This window comes from Heloderma suspectum, chromosome 1, assembly GCF_057233095.1.
Source record: "Heloderma suspectum isolate Gila_16-S chromosome 1, 16-S_ref, whole genome shotgun sequence".
Lineage (NCBI taxonomy): Eukaryota > Metazoa > Chordata > Lepidosauria > Squamata > Helodermatidae > Heloderma > Heloderma suspectum.
Window position 1 is genome coordinate 13,286,899 of NC_139458.1, and position 8,457 is coordinate 13,295,355.

An 8,457-nucleotide genomic window follows, 5' to 3' on the forward strand; every position below is an offset into this window, starting at 1 on the left:
CGTATATGTCAAAGCATCCTTCAGGATATGGCTGCTAAGAAATTCAGGGTGAAAAAACTTACGATACATGAAAACCTTCTCTGCATTTACCATGCATCTTCATGAACACAGCAAAGGAAGGCTCCCGCACTCCCCCATTCGGGCCTACTTGGAGTAAGTTCATCAATAGCCATTACTTGAAAGCTGGCTACCAAGAAATACACATAGGACACATTGTTGACAAAAGCCTTTCTTGCCAGAATTTGCAAATTATTTCTGGATTTGTCTTAAAAAAAAAACACGGGATGTACTCAGTTTCAAAATTAATACTTCCGAACCACCACAATAAATTTAGGGATTGTGAAGACCACAAAAAACACATATCCCTCTAATCACAAAAATATGCATTTCAGTTCTGTGGATTTAATGAACAAGGCCTTACAGGGATTAAATGGCAAAATCTAGTCTTTGGGTCTTCATATACATGGATTTGTAGTATTGCTCATGTTTTCTACAGAAGCCAAGTTTCTTTATGTTCTTTGGGTGATTTCTCTCTCAATAATTCTGCTTGAAATTATAGTAATGTTGTCGTCACAAAGCAAAGCTCCATCTCCAAGGTGGATGTGTGAGGGGATTGTCCCATTGAGTTCAATGCCGGGGAAAGTGCTGTACACAGAACCACCCCACATACTAAGGTCATGGTTTGAGTGTGAATTAAGGTAGCATGTTCAAATCCACTAGCAAACTCAAAATCTTGGGTTTTTTTTGCCAATATCTTTTGTGAATTTGGAAATCTAGATTTTAACGATCAAATCTGTCAGGTATTGTCAGCAATGCAAGAGCAAACAATTTTTCGTTTCAGGTCTAACTGCTTTGGAGCAATTCCAAATTTTAGAAGATACATTTAGGAGAAATACAGTAATATTTTGACAAGATTTGTCATTCTCACAACCTATCATTTGGTTTTACAATGTGTTACCTATTTTTTAGACCATCCCTTCCCCAACCTGGTGCCCTCTAGATGTGTTGGACTACAACTCCCATCATCTCCAGCCAGCATAGCCACCAGGATGGGGGAGGCTAGTTTAGACATATTTTCCTCTTTGCAAAGATAAGTTAATCATTTGTTCCAAGCCAAATTGCAGCACAAATAGAGACAGAGATACCTGTCAGTTTTACCACATACCTGTGTGTGCTTGTAATTATATTTCATATTTCTTAAAGACTTCATCTTGGAAGATACTCAACCACTTCCAATGTAGTACTTACAATCCAGTTTACTGCTGTCCTTGTAGCTGCTGGGATGCAGCTATGTGCATTAATGTTCACATGGCTATTTTGTAGATGGAAAAGCCACCACAAGGTAATTTTTCTACCTACATTTTGTACAGTAAAGTGGGTCCAGTGAGAACCCCTTGTAAGGTAAGACAACAAACTACTGCATCTCAATAGTTCCCACTACCCTGTGGTAATGCTCCCCATGTTAAAAATGGTTGTGGGAATCAGCACTTAATGAGCTGAGTTTTCCCAATGGGATGATGAGTTTGAGGGAGCTGTATGGATCGGCCTTTATGGTTGCCATGAATAATTAACTGTGTCTGGGGCATTAAAATAGAAGGGGCACCCATTCTGAATTACAAGTAACGGAAAAGCAGTTTTCTATGTTACCGAGCAGCGCTGAAAATCTCTTTAAAATATACCTGTATAAAAACCAGCAAACCACCAATGATTTGGCATTGTTCCTATGTGCTTACAGAAACCATGAGATCATAATTATTTAGGTCACATGGAGAAGGACAAATAGGTTTCAAATGTTTCCTGAATTGCTTAATTTTAAAGATATTTTTTTAAAAAGAGTACAATGCGGTGAATTTTTCTAATAGACTGCTTGTAATGGACGAATTCATTCATGTTAGAACAGGTTATCAACAGAACCATTTTAAGCCAATGCCTCTCTGCATATTAGGAATACTGGTGACTGGAGCTCTCCATCAACCACACTCTGCCCTACGCACTGTTGTCACACTGATGTTCTCCCACCTACAAAGGAGAGGGCAGCTTAGTTTTCATGAATGCAGCTGCAGGAAGTAAAACTAGGTTTCACTTCTGGGGTCAGGACAACCATGTTGAAAGGTTGTCACAGAGAAGAAGGCCAGGATCTCTTCTTGATCATCCCAGAGTGCAGGACACGGAATAATGGGCTCAAGTTACAGGAAGCCAGATTCCGGCTGAACATCAGGAAAAACTTCCTGACTGTCAGAGCAATACGACAATGGAACCAATTGCCTGGGGAGGTGGTGGGCTCTCCCACACTGGAGGCCTTCAAGACGAGGCTGGACAGCCATTTGTCAGGGATGCTCTGACTTGGATTCCTGCATTGAGCAGGGGGTTGGACTCGATGGCCTTGTAGGCCCCTTCCAACCCTACTATTCTATGATTCTATGTGCTAAACTGCCTTGCCCACCAGACAGGGGCCACAACAACTTATTGGTTCAGACATTTAAGGAGCTCTAGGCAGTGACTTTAGAAAGCCTCTTAAATAGAGCTGAAGCCTGGACTACACGTGCCGAAGAATCACGTGGTACACCTTTTCTTGGACTGTACCACTTTAATCTTTGAAAACTGCTTCCTTAGAGGAAAACAAGTAATCTCTGCATGTACAAAACTAGCAGCAAGACTTCCTCCTGACATGCTAGCTTTCCTGTGCATAGGGAAAGTAAGTTTCCCTTGTCATGGGGTAGCAAACATGAGATTCCACAAAGCAAAGTCTGTAGTGGTACAGCCCAGGGATAAACTGCACAACACGGTTCTTCTCCACAGGCAGACCGGCTGTAGGTGTACAAAAGGCTTTCTCTCAATGTGCATCCTGCAAGCCTTTCTTAAGAGGTGATGAAGATTATCCAGAGGAGAATGCCACTAATTGGTCATTCTTTTCAAATTCCCATCCCTTCCTATATAGAGAGGGAGGGAGATGGTGTGAGAAATTTATCCAATCTAAATGGGCACAGGCTTAGGGTCAAAATAAACATTCTGCTAATCGTGCCTAGTGTGATTTCCTGACTTTTGTGTAGGCACATACTGTCCCGATTCAGATTGGGACCGCAGAGTTATTGGGGGCTGACAGGTGTGGGGGTTTAACCCCCCTCTCCTGGAGCACTGTGGTCCTGATCCAAATCCGGGCCACGTGGGCTTACACAAGAGTAAGGGAAACTACCACGCATTGCTACACTATGCGTGATTAGCAGAACGATGTGTCTGGCCCATATGCATCTGTGTACTGTACACGCCAAAGAGCTATTGTTTGCGCCGTGTACATCTGCTCCCCAACCCTGTTGGTAGAAAGAGGGACTTCTCTGCAATGCACAACGTTATATTTGTCAAAATCACGGCAGCTCCACATGCTGCAATTGCTGGGGGAAGCACTGGTGTTCATGTATGTGGACATAATACATGCATGTACATGGGCGTGAGAAATTCTGGCCTAATCAGGGTTCCCAGATGCATATATACAGAAGTGTTTTAAGGATGGTTCTACAAGCATGTAGTTCATTCATACTTTACTGGCTTGCTATGGGAAACACCGTTTTCTGCAACAACTGGTGCTGCAGCAAGAGTCTTAGTAAAGCAGGTCAGTAGAAAAATAGAGCAAGACTCAGTAGCTACATGCGCTGGCAGAACCACAAAGCCATCGTATGGCAGATCCAGTTCCTCTAGCGCGTCATCCAATGTATTTGTTAAATGCCCCTCCTTCCCCCAAGATAACCTCTGCGTAACAAAACATTGGCCTCACAATAACCTCTGGAACCAGACTCTGTCTGATTTGAAAGAACAAACCCAAATAGTTGGCACTTTTTAACAGGAGGGATGGAATCTGCAAACTTTCCAGAAGAATTCAAAACGAAGAAGTAAGTGTAAGGGGACCTGAAGCAAGATAAGGAACCTGGCCAGGTTGGCCACTAACAAGAACCGAGATGCGCTCAAAAACCAGACAGTCCAAGGAAAATTATACAACATAAGGGATGCCAGAAATGCAACCATAGTCCTAGAATACTTGGGGGGCAGGACAGAAGTTCAGTGGCAGAGCACACTACACGTACGCATGAGACTGTGCTGGTGCGATGCACGCGTAGATGAACCAGGGATGCAGAAACACAAGAAACTGCCTTACACAGAGTCAGAATGTTGGTCCACCTATCCCAGTAGTGCTGACACTGACCGGCAGCGTCTCTCTGGGGTTTCAGGCAGGATTCCTACCGAGAGATGCTGAAAATTGAACCTGGGTCCTTCTGAATGCAGAGCAGGTGCTCTACCACTGAACTATGGCTCCACCCCATACCACACATAAAACTCTCATAACACCTCAAAACCCAATGCTTTTCATACGGGGTCAGTTCAGACACTCAAGCAATCAAGCGTAGAAAACACAAGCAGTACGCAGGCATGTGTGAGCCAGCCTTTGACACCTGGCAGTTTAGCATGTGAACAGTGTTGCTACTGAGGTGATATGACTGCTCTATCTGCTGCATCATACCTGTGATGGCTTCTATTCACACGTGCAAGTCATCCCTTGATAGTTCAGTCAGCAGCGATGCACATTTGCATGTGTGAACCAGGCCTAAAAGTACATCCGTCAGAAGTGTCGAAATCAAGAGATGTACAGTTCTCAGCCACAGGCATTTCCAGATCAAGGATTCTGGGAAGGAGGTTGTGTGAAAGGCCCTCTGGCAAAGATTCAGGAAGGGTGTTGCTGGTTGGGCTGGAAGAGGAGGTACACGAGTACCCACAAACAGGTTCCTCATTACGAATAAGGCCAGTTCTCAGTTTACATTCTGTCTCCGAGTACAAAACACAGGCCCTCTCCTGTCTGAAGGGCGTGGTTGCATATGTAATCATTCAGTGCATGCCCTTAAAAAGTACTTGGAAAAGGAAGGCAAATCCTTTCCCTGTTGCTGTGTAGTTTAAAGGGACTCATGCTGAATTTTACACCCATGTAGCCCTCACAGTTGACAAGAGGCATGTATATTTTGGACCCTTAAAAGAGTTCTGGTATAGCATTATGGAAAACATGCCCTTTCCTTTTGTGTCTGGCTAGAGGTGACCTGGTGCTCTCGAACACATTTAGAGTGTGCCAGATTGGCATAGGCTGGTTTAGAACATCCTTTTAAGATCAAAGGCATGTAGCAAATGATCAAAGGCAACCCTGTTTCTATGTAGACAAGAATTCTGGGGTTCTTAATCTCCAGAGGCCCCTTCCCCAACCTGGTGCCCTTCAAATGTTTTGGACTACAACTCCCAGCATTCCCGGCCATTGGCCATGGGAGTTGTAGTCCAAAACATCTGGAATGCATCAGGTTTGTGAAGCCTGTACTGGAGGAAACCCAGGTTCACATCCCCACTCAGCCATGAGCGCACTTTGTGACCCTGGGCTAGCCTCTATCTTTCAGCTTAACCTACCTCACTGGGTTGTGGTGAAGATAAAACGGGGTGTGGGGTGTGGAGGGAGAATCATGTATGGCTGAGGAAAGGTGGGATATAAATGTAATAAATAAAATCCAAAACATCTGGAGGGCACCAGATTGGGGAAGTCTGCTCCAGGACATGTGCTCAGACTGGATCCAAGACAGCCATTTAGACCACCTGAAGCCTACTAGGGTGCAATCCTGTGCTTTTTAGACAGAAAAAAGCCCTACAGCTCCCAGCATTCCTCAGCCAACCATGCTGGCTGGAGAATGCTGGGAATTGTAGGCATTTTTCTGCCTAAACATGCATAGGATTGCACCTTCGGACAATCTTCTAGAGTTCTTTAAATGAAATGAAGGATGGGGGAAGCTACCAGTTAACAGATCACACTCAACACCATTAATTGCCATCAAGATACGACAGCCAGAAGGTTATCAGCCAAGTTACCACTGCAGTATGGCATGTCTGGAAAGTATTAATTGTCTCTAAATTCACAGCAAGCTTCTGCGTACATCTTCCAAATTGGCTGTGCTGGCTTGGAACAATTGGGAGTTGCAATTCAACACATCTGGAGGGCAAATCGGGGAGGGCTGTGATCACTTAACTCTGTGCACCTATTTTAAAAGGGCTGGACCCATTCCTTTTTTTGGCCTCCTTGCCTTCTAATATTGTCTATTTCTTCAAAATAACTCGAGAAGAGTCGGGCCCCTGGATCTTTCCCCCCAGCATCAGGCGGACTGCAAAAGCAAGAAAGCAATAGGGAACCACAACAGGAGCCAGGGGAATGTTTGCGGATGGCACTCAAACAATATCTTTATTCAAAGGGCTTTCAAAGTGTTCAGAACTACCACGAGTGCATTAGGATAAAGCACCCAAGAAGGGATGATCCCTGCCTATAATTCTTATCAAATGCTGTTTCGCCTGATCTAGAATTTTAAGTGGACGGTTGGCCAATAGCGTCCTTCTGTTAGCAGAATGGACACTGCTGGCGGATCCAATTTCCTCATCCCCTGCATACACCCCAAATCTGCTCCAGAGGATTGGGGGACCTTCCGGAGCAGATTGGGGGGGGGGTGCTGCTGCAGCGGGAGGAGGGATAAGGAAACTCCAGTTGCACAAGTGGAAGTCCACTAGCATAACGTTCAATTTAGCCCACAGTCAATATTTGTTGTTGTTCAGTCGTGTCCGACTCTTCGTGACCCCATGGACCATAGCACGCCAGGCCTTCCTGTCCTGCGCTCTCTCCCGGAGCGTGCTCAAGTTCATATTCATTGCATCCGTGATGCTATCTAGCCATCTCATCCTCTGCCGGTAATTTAGCTACAGCATTCCATCTCTGTCTTAGCACCTGGTTTGCTATTCCGTGCACCTCTAAGTCCTCTCTAGACCTCCTTCCTCGTGCGTACATAGTTCACTCCCATTTGCCAAGCATCAGGAGGAACAAAGAGAAAAAGAAAGAGGAAAGGCTGCACCAGTTAGTTCCAGCTGCCATCAGGGTGTTGGAAGACAGACTATATGAACCAGGGGTGTTGAACCTCTTTCAGCCCAAGGGCCAAATTCCATTTCGGGGGCCACATTCATGGTGGGTGGGGCTGAAGGCAAAGGGGGTCGGGCCAGCCTATTTTAGCATAAAGCTCTTATGGCCAGTAACAGCTTTAAGAGAGGCATTTCAATCTTTTAGAATGGGGAAAAAATGGCACAAAAGCCAAGAAACTACCAAACTATCAGTAGTCAGGGGAAAGAGGACGTAGCCCTCTGGGGAACCCTGGAGGGCCAAACTGGGACCCCAGGCGGGCTGGATTGGGACCCCAGGCGGGCTGGATTTGGACCCCAAGCAGACTATATTTTGGCCTGAGGTGCTGCACCCGATATAAACCCTCCCTCCTTGTCTCCCTCTCCCCACCATCCTGATAGCAATAAAAGCTTCACAAAAGCAGATCTGACCAGGATACACAGAAAATTAATCCCCTTGCTACCACTGGTCAAGAAAACATGCCAACACCAGGATACTTTCTGCCACTAGCTAAACCAGGTTAGGTTAAGGGGGATGAACAGGATCCTACTTAATGTTTTTACAAATTAAAACTGGGAGGCAAAGTCACTGTTACACCCAAAATGGTTTAGGGTGCAATCCTATGGCCGCTACCCAGCGGCTAGACAGCAACAGGATTGGCTGGTTTCTGGGAACCAACCTTGGAGCCTGTGCTCCGAGGTTGGGTCCTGGAGAACCACCTTCCCACCCCCTCCCCCACTGCCTCGTAGGCGGTGCGGATCATCCGTGGGCTCTGTGTTCGCAAGAGCAGTGCAGAGCAGGGCAAAAGGTGCTGTTCCTGGGGGTGGGGAGTGTGAGAGTGCTGGTACGACGCTTCCTATGCATTGTCCGGCCTTCCCACCCCCTGCTCCAATGTCCCACAGCTTGGAACAATTGGGAGTTGCAATCCAGCCAAAATCGTCCATCTAGCCCCAAATGCAGGGTGGCTGGAGTGTGGAGATTATCCCCTCTGCGCTCATCCTGGCCTGCATTGGATAGGCGGTCACCTCTGAGTTCGGAGGCAGCCACCTCTCCACATAGGATTGCTCCCTTATTGGTCTAGCATAGGGGTGTCGAATGTCTTTCACCCTCAGGGGTGAATTCCATTTTGGAGACCCTCTTAGAGGTTGGATTCCAGTATGGGCGGAGCCAAAATAGCACCATATTTTAGCTTAAAACTCTTACAGCTAATAGCTGAGCCTTAGAGGAGGGATGTCAACTTTTTGGATTGGGGGAAAAACTGCACAACAGCTGGGAAACCACCAAACAATTGGCAGTCAGGGGAAAGAAGGTGTGGTCATCTGAGGAACCTGGGAGAGCCAGCCTGGGACCCCAAGCAGGCTGGATATGGCCCACGGGCCTGACATTTTACACCCTTGGTCTAGTATGATCTCTTAGCGAAACCACTGCAACTCAACACGTCATCTCATGGGATGTGGGGGGAATCACATTTTTATACATATCTCTGCCTGTTAAGAGTATCCTGT